The 27,403-nt window shown below is 35.3% G+C and overlaps 1 long non-coding RNA gene across 1 annotated transcript; it reads left to right on the top strand.

Annotated features, from left to right (window-relative positions):
• The first annotated feature begins 575 nt into the window (after positions 1-575).
• On the top strand, positions 576-2,541 carry LOC128558137 (uncharacterized). Its single transcript, XR_008371540.1, has 3 exons — positions 576-657; positions 1,275-1,525; positions 1,877-2,541. It is a non-coding gene; the product is annotated as an uncharacterized LOC128558137 (long non-coding RNA).
• The last annotated feature ends 24,862 nt before the right edge of the window (positions 2,542-27,403 follow it).

The following is a 27,403-nucleotide window of genomic DNA, read 5'->3' as shown; positions in this document are numbered from 1 at the left end:
ATATACATTGTCGTTTTTATACATGTATTAATACGTTATTACAAGAAATGCCTGTCATCCGTATCACCTAAACCAGTAAATGGCGCACACATCGCGTAATTAGGTTCTCTTGTATATTTTTGGTAAAATATTCTTAGCAGGCTGGGTACATTTCACGGGGGATATCATCTCGATCGGGATCAATCGTACATCGAATTGTATCCATAGAATACGGATGCCCCCACCTACTTCGCCATCTTTTATGGTCATATTCAGATGGGTTGTGCATCTGAGCAACTTTGATTCCATTCCTTCAAAAAGTGTATGAGGAGTTGAACACACCAGATTTCTTCACTATGGCCTATTTTGTGAAATTAAGAAAAAAAAAATAGTCACAGAAGATGTCCATTATTTATGGTCATCTTCACATCAGGTACTTCATCTATGAAACTTTCAAGCATATCCTTTCAGTAGTGTTTGAAGAGTTGGACACAAGATTTTTCTCTATATTCTATATAGCAAAAGTATCAAAGGGGCATAACTGCGGTAATAAAAGTCACAGCAAAAGTTCATTCCTTTATGGTCAGCTGCATATTACAGGGGTGGTATAGTACGTCATCAACAGGTGCGCGCAACACTTCCCGATGCGGCTTTTTTGTGTCAAAACATCTCGATTCGGTGAGTAAACTTGCGATTATTACATTGATAACGAATAGATTCGGAAATGACATATAGTCTAAAGTACCCGTACATGCGTCTAGTTTATCACTGACGTTTGCATTTTTCAAGAAAGCCTTCCGTTTAAGAGAACATTCGCGCACAATGCACTTCATGGAAACACTTCCCTATTCACCACACCATATTATGTCGCATAACAAGAGTTTACATGCATTTCTGATAAATCCGAGCATTGACGGGTGTTATTTTATGGTAAACAGATGTCAGTGATACCTTCATTAGTGACTGGAATCTAAACTTTCCGAAAAATCAGTAAACTAAAATTTTGCCTTCCCGGTTCACCAACTGAATTGATGTCCTTCCCGGCTCACCAATTTCCAGCATGACTAACATCGGGCTTGTGCTCCTGTAAACGTGATCACGCTTGCCTGGAAGTTCTATTAATTCGAATAACTGATTGTCAGAGTGCTTGCACTAGATGGTCCGTAAACTTCATTTAAGCATTTGAAGATAATATTAAAAGAACGAGGCATATCTTGAACATATGTTGTATACTATAAACGTGCATATGTATGATATAATTATGTTCTATCATGTCCTTATATTTGTTATTTTAGGTACATGAAAGATGAAAAAGGAAACAAAACTTCTAGTCTGCATCAATGGAATTGTCAATATATGTTAAAAAGGATTGCTGAGTGATCGGCATGCAAGACATAATTGACGTATTATATTTTCCAAAAGCTGTACGACATAATATTTGAGAAGTGGAGAACATCCTCTAACAATTACCACAGACAATGATTTCAACGCTCAACTAGGTCTCCGTACCAAACTTTGTCACGACTATGTCGGTTGCTGTTTGAAGGTATGGATATAAATAACTGATTTAATTTCAATAATGTTACAGTAGATAAACCTTAATAAGGGGTATAGTTAGATAGGCACTTCGACACATAATAATATACTAGTAAATAGAAGGTATTTTGGAAACCATTAGTTAACTTGTTACTCTTATTATTTTTTCATAACTATATATGGCGTGTCATCGAAAATAGTAGAGTATGGTGGCTTTGATTCCGAACTTGAGTGCAAGGCAAGTCTCGATGAGGCAAATAAGAATATGCATTGATAATATGCTAAGTAAAGCAAAATTATATAGTTAATTATTGTCACTTGCTGTTTTTTAAAGGAGCAATCTTTTAATATATTTTTAAAGGTATAAAGTCGCACCAATGCAGTTCATCACAATTGCTCGGGAAAAATGAGAAATTACTGTATCGCGCCAACGAAATGTTCCTATTAAGGAGTTTTAGATGTGCGTAGGGAAAGACCAAGAGTGACTGCAACCGAATTATAATTACCACGTAGTAGAATGGGACATCGATTGAATCTACACTAGAAAGCGGTTCAGGATTTAACATTTGACTAATGTTCAGATTTTGCTTGAAAATCTTAATGCACCCAATTACATGTTAAAACTCGAAGTGAGCTTGAACAGTGGTAGAACAATTTTACTTGCAATGTAAATTATTTTGCTTTTCTTAAACTGTTTAGTTGTTGAAAATGTTGTTGTATAAAAGATTATTTAAAAAAAGAAATTTTACTGATGTTTTATTTAAACCCTTACACAGTGGAAGCCGTTGTGACATAAACATACGCACATACACTTTCAAGACATAGCAACATCTTCCTTTTATCAGCTAATGTTATATATTTACATAAATCAACGAAAGTAGATTTATTACTTGATTGTAGCAATTCTAGATTTTATACACACTTATAAATACGAGTATTATGATAACGTTTCATTAACTCTGGACGTAATTCTTTATAACTCAACATTTAAAAAAATGAAGTTCACCTTAAGTTTCATTAAGATCGCATATCTGACACATTCTTTCCACATTGTATGTTAATTTTCTTCGATCAAGAAGTAGTGTACATCTCTATGTCACATATTCTCAACAGTTGGAAATATTCAGACACCACAGAAAGACATGAAGTGGAGATGCACTGCCTAAACTTCAAAATCAACAAAAATCAGAATATAATAAGTCTTGAAACCATTAAACTGGAAAATGTTGAGGTTTTGCGCAGTTACACCAATTATACCTCAGAAATTTCATTAAAACACACAAAAAATTGATAAAGTGGCAATGTAGTATAATCTGTGAACGTTTATTGACCGAAACATAGAGATAACAAGAATATTTACATTGTTGTGTTTTACCCGTTATGAGCATTAGTGTCAACTACATTTCATACAAAGTTTAATACTGCTGTTGCCTTTCATCAAAATCTGTCAAATGTTATTTAGAAGAAAGGAGAGGCACTGACAAGACTCTGTGACTTCAACACAGACAGACAAAACAAAACATGTTTCAATAAAAAACCACAATTGTTTGAAGTCATGCAAAATCACATTAAATTCCGTCTACAAAAGTTGTCCATGGCTAAATATTGTACGGTAGTGGTCACACGTAACAGTGAGCTGTTTTAAACGGTGTCTGCACATATTGCCAGTGAGTGAACCTCAAACAACGCCTACTTTTGTGGTCTTCATTTCTGACTTTTTCACAAACATCCACAACAAGGGGGTATTGTTCTTTCTACAATTCTGATTTTTTTGACGTGTCATTTTATTCCCGAGAAATGCATGAGTTACTATATGCAGTTTACGTTCATCTGTCTACGGATATCATACTGCTGAACCCCAAGTGTTTAGCTTCATAATTTAATTCTGATAAACAGAATATCTCAGGTGTTTCTGTTGTGATCTGAAAAAGAAAGAGTAAATCTGTCATAATATAGCCCTAGAAGGTAAATTAAACACTGTTTTTACTGACATAAACGTTCATTGCTAAATACTAGTTTTGCTGATATGGCAACCGAAGTATTATGCGTCAAAATAAATTGAAAGGCTACATATAATTAAGTCAAACACGATGCCACACGGGCGGTGAGCCGGGAAGTGCATCGTTTTACCTGGTGAACCGGGAAGGCGAAATGTTATATTACTGATTTCTTTGAAACTATAGATTGCAATAATTAATTAAGGAATCACTGACCTCTGTTTGCCATAAAAGAGCACCCGTGAAGGCATTTAGTCATTAGAAATGCATGAAAACTCTTTATGCGGTATAATATGGTGTGGTGAATGGGGAAGTGTTTCCATGAAGTGCATTGTGCTCGAATGTCCTCTTAAACGGAAGGCTTTCTTGAAAAATGCAAACGTCAGTGATAAACTAGAGACACATGCGGGTACTTTAGACTATATGTCATTTCCAAATCTATTCGTTACCAATGAAATAATCGCAAGTTTACTCACCGAATTGAGGGGTTTTTGACATAAAAAAGCCGCATCGGGAAGTGGATTGCGCGCACCTTCTGATGATGACGTACCTATTACACCCCCCTGTAATTAAGCTTGTTCATCTGTAAAATTTTTTAAAGCAAATCATGCTAAAATGTGTGGTAGGTTTCGAACACACAAAGGATTCCGGGACGTACGGACGCAGCAACGCTATAAACCTTCCCCCCCCACCCCCTCCCCCCACCCATACACACATACATAAATTGGGGGAATAAAATTATGAAAATTGACTTCTTCGGGACGAGAAACCAAGTGTTTTCTTCTTCTTACCGTAGATTTAGAGTACCAAATCCCCTTCGGGAAGTAGGTAAAAATTCCCCAAATTGGAAGTGTAACCATACAGTAGAAAGAGCCTTTTCTTAGCACCAATCGACCTGATATTTTCTTATCCTGAGGCATTTCAAATGAATGTTGCACGTATGGGCATGGGTTTGCTTTGACAAAGATGATATCTTCACTGCATATTGTTTTCTCTACATATAAACCTGTGTCATTTTCAATTTTATCTTTTATAAATGTTGAGAGCAATGTTTGTGATGGATTTATTTTTGATATACCTGTGAAAATTAGACCATTTTTGAAGGAATTACATCTCTGTTCAGTGACATAATCGTGTAAATCGGAATTACTACTTCTTAGTTTTTAAATGTGCCTTTTTTTTTAATGTACCTATTTTCTGATTTAACTGCCTTCAACTGTTCATTCACTGAGCTCCGGAAATCTCGAAAACCATCACAATAGTCACTCATATTTTGACATGAACTTTCAACATTCCCATGTTTCTGCTTTATTATACAGTTCTCTGTGTTTAAGCGATTCAATTTGGTTTTTATTTTCAATTGATGCCAACTTCGGCAAAGCTATTTCTATATTGGAGAATCTGCTGTCGAAATTGCTGTCTATATTGGAGAATCTGCTGTCTATATTGGAGAATCTGCTGTCGAAATTGCTGTCTATATTGGAGAATCTGCTGTCGAAATTGCTGTCTATATTGGAGAATCTGCTGTCGAAATTGCTGTCTATATTGGGGAATCTGCTGTCGAAATAGCTGTCCTAAATTGGGAGAATCAGCTGCCACCGTACACCTTTAGTCAAAATCTGCTAAAAAGGGTCGGTTTGGAACCATTGCGAAGATGAAGTATATGATAAGTATTGCTAATAACGGAGAAGGTATTCCTCATATGAAAGGTTCATTTGATACAGAGACTGCTTGTAGATCTGCTTCAGGATAACTGTGTGTCTGGTTTTACACCTATTAGCATTTTTTTTGATTCTGTTATTATCAATTGTTCCCCATACAAGACTGGTGCATTGATTTTTACGTTAATATTCACTGTACATGTAAATATTTGAAAGTCAGATTAATCGAGAAATAATAAACCGAGGATAATAGTAACGTCATTGTAAATTCCTCTACCATGCCTTTAAGGGACGACTAGAGCAAAAAAAAAATAGAAATACTTCTACAACGACTTGTTCTCCCTCGTGAACAGCATAATGGATCCTCATCAAACTTGGTCTGTAGCATTATTGTAAGTTCTCATACCAAATATATTTAAATGGGGGCACTTGGCCTTTTAGGGGCCACTAAAGGTAAAAATAGAAATGCCTTAAAACGTCTGCATCTGATGTAACACAGGATTAATCTTCATTAATTCGTCAAAAGTATGTAGCGTCATTTGAAGTTCTCCTCCCAATTTTGTTCATGAAGACGCTTAGCCACTTCTAGCGGCCACTGGAACTAAAATATCATGTTTAAAATAGAAAAAGTGGAAACTCCACAGGTCGCTCAACACGACAAAAATGTAAGTGCTGCAGACCCGGTTTGATTGAGCCTGTTCATACTTTTACTTATGAACCACTGGATGGATCTTCATAAAGGTTGGTCTGTAGCATTATTGTATGGTCTCCTCCGAAGTTTATTCAAATGGGGGACACGAGACACTTTTAATGGCAGGGGCATACCTGGGCATAAGCCGATACGCCTGTGAATGAAATAGCTTAAAATATGAAAAATGCAATGAAATGTAAAGCTAAACTAAAAGGGGTTAGGCGGCTTTTTCATGTTCTTCTATTAATAATATTATCTGATTGAGATTAAATTTTGTCAAATTCGTTTTTGAAATAGTAGATTTATTTGTTTTGTAATTATGTTGGAAAAAGTAACTGTATTTTTCTTTGAAGTATAAGGCGAAACAAACACAGCCAGAGCCACACATCGCCAAATAGGCCCGTCACAAATAGAAGCACAGACGCACATATGCACGCACGCACGCACGCATGCAAGCCTACAAATAATTCAGTGAAAACCGAGCTTTGGAAGCTTTCAGCAGTTATATTTTTCATCGATCACTTGAATTGTACTGATATAACCCCATGGATATTTATATATTTGATTCGACTGTGTATCCTGTACGACTGAACTGAAGATTACTAGCTGTTATACTAGTATTTAACAGCTATTAAATATTGCTTACATGTATTCAAACTGGTTGATTTACAGCACCATTTCTGGCTATTTTTTCCTACATACCCCTAGTTGCGATACTCCTTCAAATATGACGGTATCTTGTGCATGCCAGGACCAAGTGCTCGTTTTCTACAATGCGTCTAGTTACAACATTCCTACATAACATCGAACCTTGGTTTTCTCAATTTGAGCATGTTGGAAATACATTTGCACGAAAAGGATCATCGCCTGGTCGTCCGAGGTCTCGAGTAAGAAAATGCTTGCGCTAAATTCAACGTGAATATCGAGGTGCAACTACATCCAGATCCGGATACCGAAATACCAAAGCAAATTACGTGGTCTGAATTTTCGTTTTGCCAAAATTAGATGTTGTTAAGTTGACTAAAAAATGTTAAGTTTCGCATGAGAAAACTTGAAACATTTGCGATGTGTGGGTAGACGCATTTATCAAAAACCTGTCAAAATGCGGATGCATAACACATGCATTTAAATTAAACATTAACGATGATTTCAAAAACAATAACAACAAAAACTAGTATATACCCTTTCACTTGAAAAATTCAAAATTCGATAGATCTTTATCAAACGACTTCACCATCACTGTAAGGTTTTCTTCTAATTTTGTTCAAATGGAGGCACTTGACTCCTTTTAGGGACCACAGAGCTAAAAATTGAAATACCTTTAAATTACTTCTTTTCTTGAACCGCTTCATGGATCTTCGTTAAATATGGTCTTTACTTATTCAAACTGGGCAGTTGGCCTCTTTTACTGCCATAAAAATAAAAAATAGGGAAAAAAACTTTAAATGATTTCTTGTTACGGAATGCTCGGTCGATTGGGTCACTAAAGTTAAAAAAGAAATCCATTAATAAAACGTTTTTGATGAACCACTGGATGGATCTTCATCAAAGTTGGTCTGTAGCATCATTGTAAGGTCTCCACTCAATTATGTTTGTTCAGATGAGGACACTTGACACCTTTTAGGGGTCACTAGAACTGAAAAGAGCAATACTTTTAAAATACATTTTTTATGAACCCTTTGATGAACCTTTATCAAACTTGGTCTGTAGCATCAATATAAGGTCTTACACTTACTTGTTCAAATAGGGGCACTTGGTCCCTTTTAAGGGTCACTATACCTAAAAATAGATATGCCTTTAAACGACTTCTTCTTCATCAAACTTTGTCTCCTCCCAATTTTGTTTAAATGTGCCACTTGTACGCTTTTAGTGACCACTACAGCTAAGAATAGAAATAACTTTGAACAACTTTTTCTTATGGAAAACTTGATGGATCTTAGTCAGGCATAGCTAGTACCATCACGGAATGTCCCCTCCACATTTTTTTTTTTTCAAACTGGGGCACTTGGCTTCTTTTAGGGGCCACCAGAGTGTGAAATTGAAAAAAACAAAAACAATTATGAATAACATCTTCTCATAACCGCGTCATGGGTCTTCATCAAACTTGGTCTGTAGCATCATTGTAAGGTATTCTTCCAACTTATTCAAATGGGAGCACTTGGCCCGTTTTACGGCAACTAGAGAGAAAAATAGAACGAAAAAAAGCTTGGTATTTTGTATATTTTGGCCGTCACAGCAAAATGCAGAATAAGCCTTTAAATTACTTTTATTGACATGACCTGCTAAAAGGACGTTCACCAAACTTGGTCAGAGGCAAGGTCAAATGATCAAGGTCCTCTTCTGATGAGCGAAGTAGGCCAATAATGGAGATCTTGTTATGAACTAATGTTAGTTTGATCTACATGATAGTATATGGAGTTATGGAACTAAATGTGCATGATATGTATTCAGTACGTTGATAAACTCGTAGTTTCAAAAAGTTCAAGCCAGTGTTGTTGTTGTTTTTTTGTTGTTGTTTTTGTTTTGGGGTTTAACACCTGTTCTCCGCAAGTAGCTGCCAATTTCCCCATATGAATCAGAGATGAGGATGAATTATTTCAGAGACAATGTTTTTTTTTCAAATCGTCACGGAGAACATACGCCCCCCCCCCCCCCCCCCCCCCCCCCCCTCAACGAGGATCGAATTCACGACCTGCCCTCTCGGGTAGGCTTCCAGTGTTGAATCAATATAATATTTAAGTTACAATATGTTTTACTGTAAAAATGATTTACTTCAACAATGTGTGGAATGGAAGGTACTTGGAAATTTAACACTTTAAAATTTAGAGCTTTAAATTATCAGAATATTGTATCGACATAAAAAGGTGGTTTCAGGCTTGAAAATCTAGTAAATGTTTACAATTTTCTGAAAATACAAAAATTCTGGCTTAATGCAAAGATTTTTTCGTTTTGTCACAGGAGTCTAAAATTCTGTCAATAACACTCCAGAAGTCTATCTTTAAAAAAGTACCCATTACATGCTGTCCTATGCACAGCCTCATCTTTTTTTAATATACCCGTTTCCATTTCATGGTATTGAGAAGACTATGGCAATACTAATTACTAAGGGCCATCTTTAAATTGGTACCACATGGTCAGTAAGGTAATACATAACATTTTTATGTAGTTGATTGGCTGAGAACAGTAAAAAACTTCCTTACTTTCAAATAACCAGTACAAAATGTTCGAAAACAATAAAGGAAAGGATTTCAAAAATACAAATGTGAACACTTAAAATATACGAGTATATTATATATAACTATGAAATTAGTTAACGTGAGAAAACATATTATTATATATTCAGAATTCCTTAAAAGTGCAAATACTACAGTTCTAATATAATCTATTCAGTCTTTCTTTGTTTGTAATTTCTTAAAATTAGATAAAAAAAAAAAACAACAACAAAAAAACAACATATTATTTAATCATTCGCTACATATAACAAACAAGTATATGTTTTATGTGTATAAAAGCAATTTTTTAAATTTTAATATATTTGTTCAAGCATTGAATACTCAAAGTATGGCTGAGATTTCTTTTGCTGAAAAAAGGAAAATGAATTATTTTTAAATTAGAAAAATTTTCGGGTAAAAACCGTGGGGGCCTTACAAAGGTGGTTTTGTTTTGTTTTTAAACAAAAAACATTATAAAAATTAAATATATATATGATAAAAATTTTTGTCAATAAACAAGTATTATTTAAAGAAAATAGTCAACAAAAATACATGACTTCCGAATTTTACATATAGAAATATGTTTTTATCCCATACTTTGCCGTAATAAAGTTAAAACTTAAAAAATAACTCTTTTTAAAAAAGGTTTTAAGTCAATCAAAATTTTCTTTCGTTTCATGAAACATTTGAGCCGCGCCATAAGAAAACCAACATAGTGCATTTGCGACCAGCATGGATCCAGACCAATTTGCGTATCTGCGCAGTCTTTTTCGGGATCCATGCTGTTGGGCTTTTAAAGCCTTTTTGCAATTAGAAAAATCTTTTTGGGGAAACACATGGATCCTGACCAGACGGGACCCCAGGGCCCCTTTAATCGAATTTAAAAACCTAGATTTAAATTAAGACAAAAAAACGATCAAATTTCAGTAATACCTGGGGAACAAGGGGGGCTTTAAAGGGGGTCAAGCTTTTCCTTTGATTTAAACCTGGTGACCTAGTATTTTGACCCCAAAGGGACCCGGGTTGAAAAAATTTGGGCCTAAGATCCAAGAAAAACCAACTTTTCAATTTTGTGCCCAAAATAAAAAACCAAAAATAAAACCCTTTTATATGGCAAAAAAGGGCCAAAAAAAAAAAATTTTTTTCCCCTCAGAGGCGTAACCCCTAAAAAACCCCCCCAATTAGGAATCTACCATCTTAAAAAGGAACCGGGGAATTTTTATTGTGACTTAATTGTATGAAGTGTGGTTAAAAAAAATTTAAAAATTTTTTCCCTTCAATCGTGTTCAAAAGGGTAAAAAAAACCAAATTTTGGTTTTTTTAAAGGGGTCAATTGGGGCCGTAACCCGGGAACCTAAAAAGGGGATCAAGGGATTCAACATGGGTTCTAAAAAACTATTGTTTTTAAAAATATCTTAAAGATTGTATAAAAACAAATCATAAATGAAGCCCTCTAAAGGCGGGAAAAAACCCAAAAATAGAAAAATTTTGGGCCCTTTTTAAAAGGGCCATAACTCGGGAACCCATGAAAGGATCAAGTTGGAGCTTGTTTTTTAATATCAATTTGCAAAATATGGTCAAAAAGGGTTTTTCACAAACCAAAATTGAAAAATTTTTGGGGTACCCTTTTAAAAGGGGCCATAACCGGAACCAATAACGGGATCGGGCCTTTTTTTCCGAAAGAACCGAGTTTTTTTAATCCAAAAAAAACTTGTTTTCAAGTTTGAAAAAAAATAAAATTGCAAAATGTGGTCTCTATCTTTGTTCAAAAAGGCCAAAACGAAAATTTTAAGCCCTTTGGGGGGAAAAGCCCTCCGGAACGCATAAAGGGGAAGGGCCCCAGTTTTTCCCAAAAGGGAAACCCCGGAGAAAATTTTTCCATTACAATTTGGGTTTTAAAAGTTTGTTAAAAAATCAATTGCAAAAAAATGGCCCCTCTATCGTGTTCACAAAAAAAAATTGGGGAAGGGACGGAGGGACAACGGACAAAGGGGGCGATCAAAAAAGCCACCTCAGCCCCTTTTCACTACGTGACAGGGTGGCAAAAAGGGGTAACACCCATAAAAATACTGTTTTAAAAATTCGGGTTTTTCATACAAACGGGTTTTTAATTCCCTTAAAAAAAGGCCAATGTACTTTAAGTTTTTAATTCCCCCCTTAATTTAAATCTTTTTACTAAAATCTAAACAAAAGCATCTCAAACTTTTTTTTACAAAAATTTTTTTCCCAAAATTTTTGGAACTTCAAAAATAAAACTTTGACCACTTTTTTGTTTTTCCGGGTTAAAACAGATGTGATGGAAAAGGGAAAAAGCCAAAATATATAAAAGTCTTTTGTAAAAATTTCCCCCATTTTTTAAAGAATCAGCCCTTTGGGGAACTTGGGTTTAAAGTAAATTTTTTAACAGCTTATCACCGTTTCAAAAAGTGTAACCTGTTTAAATTCTTTTTGGGTTAATCAATTTTTCCACTGGCCCCCGATGTGCTGCAACAAAGTTTTTGATATCGTCTTTAAAAAAGGTTTTTGAAGCCCAAATAAATCAACGCATTTCAAAACGGGGCCGAAAACCTTTTCAAAATACGGATACATTTTTCCCTGATTATTTTTTTAAAAATTGGGTTTCGCCCTAAAAAAAAGTTGCAAAAAATTTTTTTAAAATGAAAACGAAGGGTCCCTAAAGTGCTTCCTATAAGAAACGTTTTTTCTCTATTTTCAGAAGAAAACCTTTCTAGGGTGCTTTTTACCAACATTACATGATACAAGTTTCCCCGACATAATTTGTGGGGAAAAATTCCTGCTTTTTTTTCCCGGGTAAAACCCCACCGTAAGCACTGTGAGCCCTTTTGAAATCCCCATTAAAGTTGTGGCAAGAACTAAAGCACGCGTTTTGTGTTCGTCAACCCCTTTTTAAACAGTTGAAAGCAAATTGTTAAGTTATAACGCGACTTCCAAAAAATTCTCGACGTACTACAATTTCATTGGGTTTAAAAGTCGTAAATTGTTTTCCTTAGAAATGTTGAAAATTTTCCCTTGAAAAGGGTTTTGCGGGTTTGTTTCGCTGAAAAGTTTTTTGCCCTTTTTTTCCATTAAACAACTTGTGCTTTATTTTAAAAATTGACAAGAATTTAAAAACAAATTTAAATCCCTTTTAAGTTAGGATCTCTGGGGACTTTCTATTAGGTTTTTTAAGAAAGCGACATTTATTTCATATATGATAACTCAATCCGTTTTGTTTTGAAAAAACATCGAGCCCTTAAATTCCTTTATATGAGCCCCAGGGAAACACCCAAAAAGGGTTTTTTTTCTCTATGGGTTTTGATGGAATTCCATGACTTCCCCAACAAAAAAGATTTGATATAATAATTTTAACCCCCCATCTAAAAAAGATAAAAGGTAAGGGTAGATTTCCCCGGGAAACCCAAAAGGGCCCAAAACACACCATAGACCTTTCATCTTAAACTAGGCCCACAACAAAAGAAAACTGTAACGAAAAAAATTTTTGAATGGGGACTTTCCAAAAAACTAACAACCCAAAAAATTTAAAAAAATAGCAAAATACAGAAAAAGGGGGGGTTTAAAGGTAAGGGAAAATAAAAGGGTCGGATGTTGGGGAAAGGTGGAGCAAGGGGGAAAAAAAACAGGGGGAAACCACGTTCCTTAAACGTATTTTTCCCCGGGGGGGGAATCACGTGACTTAAAAAGGGAGCTTAAAAACGGAAAAATGGCCGATCATTTTTCCGATTTTGTCAGGGGAAAAACCAAAGGGATTTCTACTGTTTAAAACCCTTTTTTTTAAAATGGTTTTAAAATATCCTTCATATCCCCTTAAACCCTTTCCCAAATTTTCCCCCGGGACCCAAACTTTTTTCCCATTCACCTTTTTTTTCCCCAGAAAAAAACTCAGGGAAAATTTTTATTCCCTTCGCAAATTTTTGGGATGACGGGGTTTCCCCGACTGAAAACAATTTTGTCCACAAAATAAATAATTAAATGAAGTAAAATGACAATTTCAAACCATGAAAAATTAACCAAGTACCCAGTCCAACATAAACATTAACGTACTAAAAATGGGAAAGCTGCCAAAAAGATTTTGAAATTTATGATATCGGAAAACCTTTTTGTAAAAAAGTTTTTGGGTATGTAGAAAATTTTACCAATTTAAATCCTCCAACTTTGAGCATGCTCTGGCAAACGAATAAGTTGCGAAATGTAACACCGTGTTTAAACCGCTCGAGAAAAAAACCCATCAAAGGTTTTGGGGGGTTTTTTAATTTCAAAAACCTTTTATCGTAAAATTTAAAATTTTTAAAAATTTCCATTCACAATTGTAAAAATTTTTAAATTGAACTCTTTTTTATAAATGTTTTCACCATTTTTGAAAAAAATAAAGTTTTCCAATTTAAACCCCAAAACCACCATGAAAAAACACAATTTCCCCGGTATTTTAAAAATGTAAAAAATGAAAAAGACAAAAAAGGGCCCCAAAATTTATAATGCGAAAAACTGCGTTCGGGATAAATGGTTAACCAAAGTTGATGTTTGCTTTCCTCTTTTAAAAAGAAAGAACTGTCAAAAGGGGCAAAGACAAGAAGGGAAATTGCCCTTTAGAAAAACCCCATAAAAATCGGGAAAAAATTTTCACCCGTGCCTTTTAAAGACCAAAGGTGTGAAAAAAGAATTTTTTTTGCTAAAGTAAAATTTTTCCCCCAGTCCAAAAACTTAAAAAAATAACCCAAAAACAACCCGTCAAATAAATTTATTTTTTACGTATGTAACGTACCCAAAAACACAAATTTTTGGATTGTTGACGTCGTTTTTTTACCAATGAAATTGGCCCCAAACCAACCCCATTTCCCCAACACTTTTGTAAAATCGGGGCGTTTAAAAGGGGAAAATTTTAGACGACAAGATAGGGGTTTTCAATGAAGGGGAAAGCGATCACTTAACATTAAAATAGGTTTTTCATTAAATTTTTTTATTTTTTGTCACATTTTAATTTTTCCCCGGGGAGCACCCCAACCCCAAACCGCTAGAGAGGGGGGAGCCCCCTATTCCAACACTTATCCATTTACGCTTTGCAGTTAAACCCCATTTGTCCAATAACCAAAAACATATTGGCCCAAATGATTTGTGAGGGTTTGGGTGGGGGGTGGGGCCCCGGGGGCCGGGGGGTTTAAGGGCCCCGACTTCAAATCACTTGCCCCCCATAATTTGGGTTCAAACCACACTCCCAGGGGGCTTCCCTTTTCCCTGGATGGCTTATTTAAGGTTGGTGGGTTTTAATTTAAGGGCCTACAAATTTAAATAATGCCCCAGGGCCGGGGATCTGGGGTTTTTTCCCCCCACGGCCCCAAAACTGGAGGGGGCCGCATAAAGACCTATAATTTTTTTTTCGGTGTGAGGCTGAGTTCCCAAAAAAAAAACCAAAACAAAATGCAAATTTTTTTTTAGACTGTGGGACTTCCCAAAATTTTGTTTTTATTTAATCACTTTTCCCTAGTCCTTCCCGTCATATTTAGTTTCTTTTGGTCCCCCAACTCCATCACTTTCGATCACTTGTTTTGTTAAAAGTAATTTTTTTTTTCTCTCACTGCTTTTTTGGGACCTCAATATGGTTTTTCCAGCAATTCGCAAAAAAATTGAAAGAAAGTAGACAGTTTTGTTAAAAAAAAAGGCCAAGATGGCCCCCATTCGCTCACCTGGTTTTTCAATTTCACTTTAGGACCAAAAAGGCCTTAAAAAAATATCTAAGTCCAAAGGACAGGAACAACAAAGGGGAAAAAAATAAAACCCAAAAAAAAAAAAATCTTACAAGGAAAAGATAAAAACAAAAAACACCTAACAATTTGAGGGACCATCCATGTTGTACCAGAAGGAAAATGGGCTCCGGGTTTTTCCCCCCCGGCCAATAAAAAAAAAGTTACAAAAAAAAAGCATTTATAGTAATGTAAAAAAGGGAAAAAATTAAAAAAAAAAAATTGTAAGTGAACAAAAGAAGGATCTGGCCCCCAAAAAAAATCGTTGACATAAATGAAATTTCAGGTTTAGTAAAACTTCAATTTGTTTCGGAGATAAACCCATTTTAATTTGAAATCAAGGGAGGTAATTTTTACCTTTAAAAACAGTCCCTTTTTTAAATTTCCCTTTTTGGGGTCAGTCCAACAAAAAGAAATAATGAAATTTTTAAATAAGTCCAAAATTTAAAATACTTACTGATATAAAACCATTTTGAATTTCAAACAGTGGAGGATTTAATATAAAAAACTCTGGAAAACCCCCAATTGGATCTGATTTGTCAAAGGAATCCAAATTTAAATTTTTTTTGAAATATTTTAATTTGTAACAAATAAAACCCCTAAATGAATTTTCTATATGACTGCAAAAGCCAAAATAGCCAATTCTGGACCTTTAAGGGGCCATAACTCTGGAACACATGATGGAATCTGGCCAGTTCAAGAAAGGAACCAAGATATTGTGGTAATACAAGTTGTGTGCACGTTTGGTTAAAATCAAATCATAAATGAAGCTGCTATTGTGCAGACAAAGTCAAAATAGCTAATTTTGGCCCTTTCAGGGGCCATAACTCTGGAACCCATTAAGGGATCTGACCGGTGTAAAAAAGGAACCGAAATCTTAGGGTGACACAAGTTTTGTGCAAGTTTGATTAAATTCAAATCATAAATGAAGCTGCTATTGTGCAGACAAGGTCAAAATAGCTAATTCTGGCCCTTTCAGGGGCCATAACTCTAGAACCCAAAATGGAATTTCGCCAATTGAAGAAAGGAACCAAAATCTTATGGTGATACAAGTTGTGTGCAAGTTTGGTTAAAATAAAATCATAAATGAAGGTGCTATTGTGCAGACAAGTTCAAAATAGCTAATTCTGGCCCTTTCAGGGGCCATAACTCTGGAACCCATATTGGAATCTGGCCAGTTCAAAAAAGGAACCAAGATCTTATGGTGATACAAGTTGTGTGCAAGTTTGGTAAAAATCAAGTTATAAATAAAGCTGCTATTGTGCAGACAAGGTCAAAATAGCTAATTTTGGCCCTTTCAGGGGCCATAACTCTGGAACCCATAATGGGATCTGGCCAGTTCAAGAAAGGAACCGAGATCTTATGGTGTACAAGTTGTGTGCAAGTTTGGTTGAAATAAATCATAAATGAAACCACTATCGTGCAGACAAGAAATTGTTGACGCACGGACGGACGCACGCACGGACGCACGGACTGACGACGGACGAAGGGTAATCACAAAAGCTCACCTCGTCACTATGTGACAGGTGAGCGAAAAAATGGAAAACGAAGACTCGTTATAGCTTACCTACAAATATTCATATTCATATATATGAACAAGATTTAATTACCAATCACATCACTCAAATTTCTATTATTGGAATATGGCTTTTCCTTGTGGATATTAAGTAATAGAAAGAACATTGAAACTAGAGGGTAAACGATTTGTACGAGGGGGCGTAGCCCCCGAGTATAAATCGTTTACCCGAGAGTTTTGATGTTCTTTCTGTTTTGTATCATAGCCATCCATATATGGTAGTTTAAGGCGTTCCACATTGCCATATACAGCAGTTCAGTGAGTACTTAAAATCCTTGCTTTATAAATGTGTAAAGCCCAGGTAAAACAAGTGAATGAAGTATTGCCATGCAATACAAAGTCCCCTACTGGAAGGCACCTAATTTTTTCTACTGCAGTATAACATAATGAACTGATATCTGTCAATGATGTATAAACAATATTGTACTACATATACAATATGTTATAACATTATAACAACACACTTGGATTAAAATGTGCATATATAAAAACCCACAGTTGTTTTCATATTGAATTTTTTGGGCTGATTATAAAAATGTTACCATGTAAGTTATTTATAGTAACAACAAAGGGAAATTAATCTTTAAAAAAAAAAAAAAAAAAAAAAAAAAAAAAAAAACAATAATAATAATATAAGTCCACAAGAAACTCTTTACCAGGTAGAGATAGGTCAAAATACACCTAAGAAATTGGATGTAACATGCATGCTGTACCACAGAAAAGTGGTCTCGATTTTTCTCTCCCGCCAGTAATAAAAAAGTTACAATAAAATCTATTCATAGTAACAACAAAGGGACGTAATTATAAAAACAAGGGTGCCTCATGGTGGTGAACATTTGGTCCAAGTTACATCAAAATCCCTCTATGCATGAAGAAGAAATGTTCCGTACAAAGTCATTCTTGAATTTGACCTTTGACCTCTAAATATGACCTTGACCTTAGAGCTAGGGACCTGGTTCTTGCGCATGACATGTTGTCTCATCCAGGGGAATATTTGTGCCAACTGATATCTAAATCCTGCTTTGCATGACAAAGTTATAGACCGGACAGGAAAAAAATCCTCTTGACCTTTGATCGCAAAGTGTGACCTTGACCTTTAAGCTAGGGTACTGGGTTTGCGCATGACACGTCGTCTCATCATGGGAAACATTTGTGCCAAGTAATAATAAAATCCCTTCATGGATGGCAGAGTTATGGACCGGACAGGAAAAAAACTCTGTTGACCTTTGACCCCCAATTGTGACCTTGACCTTTGAGCTAGGGGTCCGGGATTTGCGCATGACACGTCGTCTCATCATGGGGAACACTTGTGCTAAGTGATATTAAAATCCCTTAATGAATGTCAGAGTTATGGACCGGACACGAAACAGACCCTGTTCATGCTATGTTAACATTTGACTGCTAAGTGTGACCTTGACCTTTGAGCTAGGGGTCTGAAAGTTGTGCGTGACACATCGTCTTATTATGAGGTACATTTGTGCCAAGTAATATTAAAATCCCTTCATAGATGGGAGAGTTATGGACCGGACAGGAAAAAAGCCTTGTTGACCTTTGACCTCCAATTGTGACCTTGACCTTTAAGCTAGGGGTCCAGGTTTTGCGCATGACACGTCGTCTCCTCATGGGGCACATTTGTGCCAAGTAATATTAAAATCTCTTCATGGATGGGAGAGTTATGGACCGGACAGGAAAAAAGCCCTGTTGATCTTTGACCTCCAATTGTGACCTTGACCTTTGAGCTAGGGGTCCGGGATTTGCGCATGACACATCATCTCATCATGGGGAACATTTGTGCCAAGTAATACTAAAATCCCTTCAAGGATGGGAGAGTTGTGGACCGGACAGGAAAAAAGCCCTGTTGACCTTTGACCTCCAATTGTGACCTTGAGCTTTGAGCTAGGGGTCCGGGTTTTGCGCATGACACGTCGTCTCATCATGGGGAACATTTGTGCCAAGTAATATTAAAATCCCTTCATGGATGACAGAGTTATGGACCGGACACGAAATTGCGGACGGACGGAAGGACGGAATGACAGAATGACGGAATGACGGAAAAGAGCATTTCTATAGTCCCCAAAACTGGTTTTTAACCAGTAGGGGACTAATAAACCAATGCTAGAGCAGAAAATCAATAAAATACACTTCGCTGTCTACTGTTCCAGACACTCTGGCATACCTTCCTATCCAACAGTGCGGTAACTAGCATGCGGGTATTAAATACCTGCACACTTTTAGTTACCACACCCTGTACTCAAGAGTATACGAATTACCTGCACCAAATTTGTTAAGAAAAAACACCGAGCTATGATACAATCCTTTTTACTCCGAAATTACAAACATATTTGAATTCTAAAAACACCTTATTTACTTATAATTGATAAATACTAATAATGAAAATGTGATCAATTGATTTGGTGTGAGTAGTTGAATTTAATTGAATGAAGTTGTTAGATTATAGTAAATATTGTACGATCGTATTCATTCTAGATTTAAAAGCCTAAATACGTATACATACTTTACCTGTCCAGAAATTTATAATAGTTCGGCGTTAAGATGTATGTTGTTAAATCTCGTTCAAGTGAAATTAAAGAAAATAAGGCCTATTAAACAAACCCGATAGCAAGCTTAATAAGAAATTTAAATTGCATATCTTTTTTTGCGTTCAGAATCCGCGTCACACGAAGACTATTCCAGTTGTTTGATGGGATGGAGTGTGGAACACACACTAGTGAGGCAAACGTGATTTGAAGTCAGCAGCTTTAACCATGCGGCTACAGAGCCTCCTTTCAATTTAAAGCAAGATCTATAAGAAGATTCTTTCTGTAGCAGAGAACGCAGCCAAACATCTAAAACTTTATTTTAGTTTTGTAAACAAGCTAGTTAAATCTCAAAGGCAACACTCCGTGTGTCTAAGATATGACCACCTTGTTGCTGTACACGAAACAGTAGATGCCTGAAAAGTACTTGCTGAACAATTACCTGCCATCATATGAGCCGCGCCATGAGAAAACCAACATAGTGGCTTTGCGACCAGCATGGATCCGCGCAGTCTGGTCACGATCCATGCTGTTCGCTATCAGTTTCTTTAATTCCAATAGGCTTTGAAAGCGAACAGCATGGATCCTGACCAGACTGCGCGGATGCGCAGGCTGGTCTGGATCCATGCTGGTCGCAAAGCCACTATGTTGGTTTTCTCATGGCACGGCTCATATGAATAAGTATTTCTAAAATTATTTTAAATATAAAACAAATGTATCAGAAAAAGGTATATAACCTAATGTTTGGTTATTTCAAGGAATTTGAAATCAATTTCAAAGTTCAATGTTCTGATTTTATCTGCCTTTTGAAATTTAATATATATCTCTATCTTTGTTGGTATAGCTTACAGATAAATTCTGGATTTTAATTTTACGTTTAATTTATTTTTTTTACATTGTTTACTAAGGATCTCACTCTGATAACCCTTACTCAAAGACAATTTAAATAAGCGTGTTGTATTCCTGTGGAGCACGAAAAGTCATTGGCCATTCAAATAACTTCTTTTTATTGACATTTAACTGCACCAGTGACTGCTTTGATCGTTTTGTAAATGAGGCTGTCGTCAGCACAGAGCTTCATTAGAGAACTATTAAGAGTCTCGTATCGTTAATTAACGCTAAAAGTAAAAGTGGGTTCATAATGACTGTCCTTTCCGGGACCATAAAGTTGATGATTTAAATCCAAAGTCAGTACTTGTTGTTTCCAGTCTCATAAAAACATTTTCCAATCTCAAGAAAGAGCCCTTGATTCAGTAGAGATTTCAAAGTCTAAGAAAACGACATTTGCCACTTGCCTTCAGACAGTCCTGTTGCCCTGGAGATGATTTTTTCTTCTTCTTGGCTCAACTCATTTTACATTTTGCTGTTTAGCGGAGAGAAAACAAACTGCGAAATGATCTGTTTTATTCTTAACTATTGACATTTGACAGATAATTCACTTATCTATTTATTTACTGATTCATTTACTTATATATTTACGTCTCATCATTGTACACCAATTACATGTACATAATAAAATAGTGTTAAGTGCACATTCAGTTTTGAATTATACGAGACAATTTCTAAAGTATCCACTCTATCGTCTACAAATGAACATTCTTCTAAACATACCCATTATGTTACTCCTAAAGAGAGTATTTTAGATATTCTGATGAAAACTAGAAGTATGTATCTAGGACACGGATGACCCAACATACTGCGCCGTCCTATAAATAGTGAAGTTTTTTTAACAGACCATCTTCACATGAAGGATGTTCGACTAAAAATTTGAAGCAAATTTTATTCAAATAAGGTTGCGCACCTGAGAAACTTTGAATACATTCCTTCCAAAATTGTGTGAGGAGTGGAACTCACCAAATTTCTTCACAATTGCCTTTTTGTAAAATTAAGAAAGGGCCATAATTAAAAAAAATAGCACATAAAAAGTCCATAATTTATGGTCATCTCAAGGTCTTTCATCTGTGAAATGTTCATACATATATCCTTTCAGTAGTTTTAAGGAGTTAAATACATAAGTTTTTTCTCTAAATTCTATAAAGCATATATAGCAAAAGTGTCAAAGGGCCATAGCTGCTACAAAAATAGTCACATCAAAATTTCCTTCCTTTTTGGTTATATGCACATCAAGTTTGTTCATCTGTGAAAGTTTGAAGCAAATCCGGCTAATAGTGTGGTAGGAGTTTCGTACAGACGTACGGATGGACGGACGGACGTTCGGATAGCAGCAACGAATAAGAGCGGTGTGTAAAAAGTTTCTTTCTGTTAAAGTATTCCGAAAAAGTTATCGCGGGTTCGAAACCACACTAGATATTTTTTTTTCAATGTAATGTTATCGATACTGCTTTCATTCTCATATTATTTAATGTACCACATTTCATGAAATTTATTTTTTTTTTCTCTTGTAAAATTTATTTTCTTGAAACGCTGGTGACAAGCAATTTGTCTTCATATCACAGATAGGCCTAACATTTAAAGCAATTTTTATCCGAATTGTTTTACAAAGTTTTGATAACTTTCAATAAATGAACAATAAAAATTACGGTTAGTTTGATCAGGTAAGTAGTAAGTTTGCATATAAAACTTGGAAAAAAGATAGTTTGGCCTGACGCAGACTCGAACCAACAACCCTGAGAAGGGAGCAAAATTAAAAAAAAACTACAATGTTGAAGCCCAAATGGCAACAATTTCAAGCCCGTTGACACATGGCCTGAATGACTCGAACATTTAAGCCAGTTAAAACAAGCTTGACCCAAACTAAAGTTATTTAACAGAAACGATCATCCACACACAAGAAATAATGCTAAGTCCCCAAGAAACTTTCCCACGTAGAGATAGGTCAAAAAGCACCAATAAAATTGGCGTATCATCCATGTTGTACCATAGAAAAATGGTGTTGGTTTTTCTGTATGGCAAATAATAAAAAGGTTACAAAATAAGCTGTTTATAGGAACAACAAAGAAGAATTTCTAAAACAAAAGTCCACAAAAACAAATTTCTTTGCCTACAAAAGATCAAGTTTGAAGTCAATACCTTCAATGGTTAATAAGTTCTGCTCCGGACACCAAAAATGATGGACAGGGTTGACCTTTAGGCTCAGTTTGTAATCTTGACCTTAAACCTACAGACCAGGTTCATGTTCTCTGTACATTGTTTAAGCTCTGCTCCGGACACGAAATATAACAGACATATTATTACCTTTTAGCTCAATTTGTGAACTTGACCATTGGCCTACAGACCTGATTCTTGTGTTCTGCACATTGTCTCATCGCTACCTACCTATATGCCAAGTTTGAAGTCAATTCCTTGCATGGTTATTTAGTTATACTCCGTACTCTAAATATGATGGACAGTTTTGAACTTTTCGCTCAGTTTGTGACCGTGACCTTTCACTAACATCGTCTTATCGCCATCTATCTATATTCCATGTTTAAAAGCAATATCTTAGATGGTTATAAAGTTATGCTCCGGACAAGAATTATGACGGACGGACAGACGGACACACGCGCCATATCATCATACGTCCCGTTTTTCCAAAACGGGCGTATAAAAATGCTAAAACAGATGCACAAGATTAGTTATGCTAAATTATAGATCATTCTGCTTCATAATATTTGTACGTATCCCGTGATTTAGCCATTAATTCACTGTGTCAAATAAATAGTATGTTTAAACTTATCTGCGTGTGTTCTCAAAATTAAATAATTAAATGCTAGACTGAAAGCAACCAAAAAGAATGTTATATATATTTATCATCATACTGTTTAAAATTTATTCATAGCTGTAAAAATGTTTTGCATAAATGGAATCGGATTGGCTATAATTTAGTCTTCGTCTTTAGAAATCGACATTTCTTGCTGTTTTACGGATGTGTTACCATGTTTTAAAGATTATAAGAACTTACTGGTTGAAAATGATATCAACTGCCAATCACAGTTACGCGAGAGCCTAGTCGCCTCTGGTGATAGACCAGTTATAGATTATTTTTTATTGCATATCGCACTCCACCAAAAAACCAGTGCTTTTCTTTTAAGCACTATTTTAATACAACAGCAAACTGATAATAGACTTAGTAGTAAAAACTTGTAATATGAATTCTTTAAAGCTTTATTTTTACTTCTATATGGATAATGTTACTAGAGCAAGTACTTTTTGTAGTTTTGTAAATGACTGCACCAAAAATGGGTTTATTAACTAAAAGATGTACTAGCGGTTTTTTCTCTCTCTCAAGATATCCGCCATTTTGTAAAATGTTTCTTTGAATATTTCTTTCTAACAAATTTTTTTGTCAAAAAATAATGCTAAATAATTAGATTATGACTAACTCCATTTAACAAAAAGATTTTACCTGTTGCGGAAAAATCAACCATTATTACTGCCTGCCATGGCTGTTGCCTAAAACTGATGAACAATTAGGTAGGGGTCGGTAATTTCAAATATCTATTCAAGTACATCGGGTTTGGTTATGATATCTTTCTTACTGTTATATATAATGATAAGCTACAATTGAAATAAACGTTTTCAGCACAGCATTTCATATTATCTAGAAATTATGAATTAAAACAAAGAGATAAAAATATCAAGATTTTAAAGTGTTTTCTAAATATATTTCTTAGATGCAAAGTGACCCCAACATTTTTTCTTTACACTTTGAAGCATTTTTGTGTGTTATTAAAGCAGCAAAACATTTTTAAAATCTTAAATGCATATTTTTTTTGTAGATTTAAAAACGTTTTTCCATAGAAAAATGTTGGTGGGGTAATTATGCCAACATGTAAAAATGAAAAAGATTTGTTAGTGATATTAATGTTTATCTAATACTGATATCACCTTGTACACATAGTAACCTGTAAGAAATGAAATCCCGTTAACATTAAGTGAGATATTATATATTTATAGGTAATGGAGAAGTCTATCAAGGTTACAACACACTAAATAGCTGTTCTTCTTTATTAAATATTAAATTGACATATTTCCAATGGCCGCAGCACACATCAGGACCCATTTAAAATGTCTGTAACTTACATTTTCTTGAAGAATATTGTCAGTTTGATGCAAGTAACACAAAACTGCAAAATCAGCTAAGAAATGAGACCCCAAATTGTAGTGGTGGTGTATGATCTAAGTTTCCATGAAAAATTCTGTCATGTTGTTATTTCATTATGAAAATGCTACCTACATGTAAAGCATAGATGTGTCAAAACAATTGCAAAGAAAATAAGGAAAATAGCTCTACAGAGCAAAAAAAAAAAAGCTGAGGACTATTTGTATCCGCAATTATGCGACTACCAATGTTTTCGCGCCATTTTTCTGTTTAGTGTCTGTATGCCTCAATACCTCTCTTCAAACTAGGAGAATTTAGACTAATCTACTAATTTTACGGCGTTAGATTTCACTTTCTAGCGCAAATTACGGTGAGTCAGTCTAAAATGGCCCAATGCGCTTGCGCACAATTAAGTTTTGAAATCCTCTAAGACGAAAATAATTGTTCGATTGAAATAAAGAAATATAGTGTAATACTATTGTTACAGATGTTGGAAACGGTTTAGTTATTAACAAAAAAATATATAAATATGCATTTACTATTCTTTGTTCGGATTATTCAAAGATACGCATATGAACTGAATCACGTTAAAATGTATTTCGTTCAATTAATTAAATGAATTTGTTGTTTAACTGGCAGGTTCGTTTGTCCCGTTCGGAAGATCTGCCGGAATAAGAAGATGTTAATCACGTGATCAAAACAAGGCGGCAATTCGACACCTTACAAACTGAGTAATGAACTAGAACAAATAAGATATTTAGAATTTCTTTTTCAAATAGCACATTCACAATAAATATCTCTGAAAAATACATTTAAACAAGAATGATATATTTTTTTTCACTTCCGGCAGACGTCCGTTCGATTGGGATTTTCTGATAAGCTTTTCTAAAGCTTCTCGGGGGCCCAAACGGTTGAAAAACAAGCCTGTCAGGTAAGGCTCTCGCAAAAATGGTAAGATGCTAATTTGGCAGCTTTCACCAGGGCCAAGTTCTGTGTACAATTATTGCAGTGGTAGCTAATGAAATTCAGTAACTAGGAAACGCTTGGGCCTATAGTCCTCGGATTGGTGGAGGTTGATCATAATCTGAAGATGACCATGACCCCTAATAACTCACAGTGACCTGCAACAGGGAAAATGTTTTTCGTTTATAGCACAACCTATCATATAACCAGAGACATATCTAAGTCTCTGATATAACTTTCAAAGGAGCAACACTGAACCTCTCCTAGGTTTCTTTTTTAAAAGAAGCTTACTTGTTGGATTTGTATCGAAAAATATGCAAGAGTTCATTTGGCGAAAGAGCAGTGGGTGAACAAAATGCCCAATGGAATAAAAAACGAGTACGGGACCTGTGCATTTTCTACCCTTATTTGTCTTAGACACTAATGTTCTTCAAGCTCACATAGTATGAAACTAGAATGTGTCTGTAGGACACAGGGTGTGCCCCCTACTGGTACATTTGTCACAAATAAGTGGCAATAATTCAAATGTTTGCAATCTTAATGGGGTATAGCCTCAACAAACAGTTTATGAAAAGGATTCATATATTATTCTAGGCGCTATACTTTTTGAGCTATGAGCATCACAAAAAAAAATCCACTATTTTGGCTATTTCAAGGGCCATAACTCTGTAATAAGAGCTAAGATTCTAAAGAAGAATGCCAAGTGTGCAAGGTCACATCACGATAAAGACTCCAGCAAGGTTTCCTGAATTTACATCAAATACTTTTTGAGCTAGGTATATAATTAGGTGAAAAGTGCATTTTTTTTACTATTTCAGGGGCCATAACTTTAAAAATAAGGGGTGGAGCCAGCCAAAAAATTAGAGGTGTGCAAGTTTATATCATGATAAAGACTTATGCGAGTTTTCAACCATTTATATTAGATAATTTTTGAGCTAGGTGCGTCACAAGGTGAAAATGTACATTTTTGACTATTTCAGGGGCCTTAACTCTAAAAATAGGGAGCGGACCCATGAAAAATAGGAGGTGCACAAGCTCATATCATGATTAAGACTCATGCAAGGTTTCATGAATCTATATCAAATACTTTTTGAGCTAGGCATGTCAGAAGATGAAAATGTGCATTTTTGACTACTTCAGGGGCCATAACTCTAAAAATTGGGGGCAGACCCAAATGAAAAATAGGAGGTGCGCAAGTTCATATCATGATTAAGACTTATGCAAGGTTTCATGAATCTATATCAAATACTTTTTGAGCTAGGCATGTCACAAGGTGAAAATGTGCATTTTTGACTATTTCAGGGGTCATAACTCTGAAAATAGAGGGCGGAGCCAGATGAAAAATAGGAGGTGCGCAATTTTATATCATGATTAAGACTCATGCAAGGTTTCATGAATCTATATCAAATACTTTTTGAGCTAGGCGTGTCACAAGGTCAAAATGTGCATTTTTGACTATTTCAGGGGCCATAACTCTGAAAATAGGGGGTGGAGCCAGACGAAAAATAGGAGGTGCGCAAGTTCATATCATGATAATGACTCATGCAAGGTTTCATCAATTTATATCAAATACTTTTCAAGCTAGGCGCGTCACGAACTTCGGACGGACGGACGGACGCACGGACAAGACCAAATCTATATGCCCCCACCACTCATGGGGGGGGGGGGGGGGGGGGGGGGGCGGAGGGGGGCACAAAAATTCTTAACGGTAGAAAAAATCTGATTCCAAATCCTTGAATTTTTTAAAAAAATTTATCTTCACACAAAATGTTCATCTACTGTAAAACCATTTAATTTCGTGGGCATGAAATTTCGTTGTTTTGGTCAAAATGGCAATTTCATGGGGATATGAATTCGTGGATTTCAACCTTTGAACATGAAAGGAATCGGAATTTTTCTTCTTCGTTGGGATTAAATTTCGTGGATTGACTCAACCCTGAAATCCACGGAAATTAGACTCCTACGAATATTAATGATTTCACAGTGTATGCTGTCATTTTACCACAATAGAAATAATTACCCCACTCACTTTGTGCTTCCAGTCCTATAGCTTTACATACACTCCAAAAAATCTATTTAGATAGGGTATTTCAAAAAGTTTTAACTTATTAAAGTTATAACTATTTTCAATGACAAGTTTGGTCAGAATCTGAGAAAATAGATTAGTTTTAGCAATTATATGAATCTTATTGAAGACATCGTTTACATTTTAAAAAATTGTTACAGTTACAAATGGCTGTCCTAGGAATGATGTACAAATGGTATCTGGATCTCTAAAATAAATTACAATATCTGTCAGAAAAATCGTAAGAAGTCACAAATAACTAAAAGTATGTTACAAATTTGCTGCATGAAATAGTAAAGAAAATCAGTAAAAGAACAAAACTTACACAACAACACGCCCACGAGTATCAATATCTTGAAGAAAGATTTTGACAGAAATTTCCTCTTGTA

Source organism: Mercenaria mercenaria, chromosome 6 (genome assembly GCF_021730395.1).
Source record: "Mercenaria mercenaria strain notata chromosome 6, MADL_Memer_1, whole genome shotgun sequence".
NCBI classification, from domain to species: domain Eukaryota; kingdom Metazoa; phylum Mollusca; class Bivalvia; order Venerida; family Veneridae; genus Mercenaria; species Mercenaria mercenaria.
The sequence above is the reverse complement of the archived record's forward strand: the minus strand, read 5'-3'. Positions and strand labels throughout refer to the sequence as shown.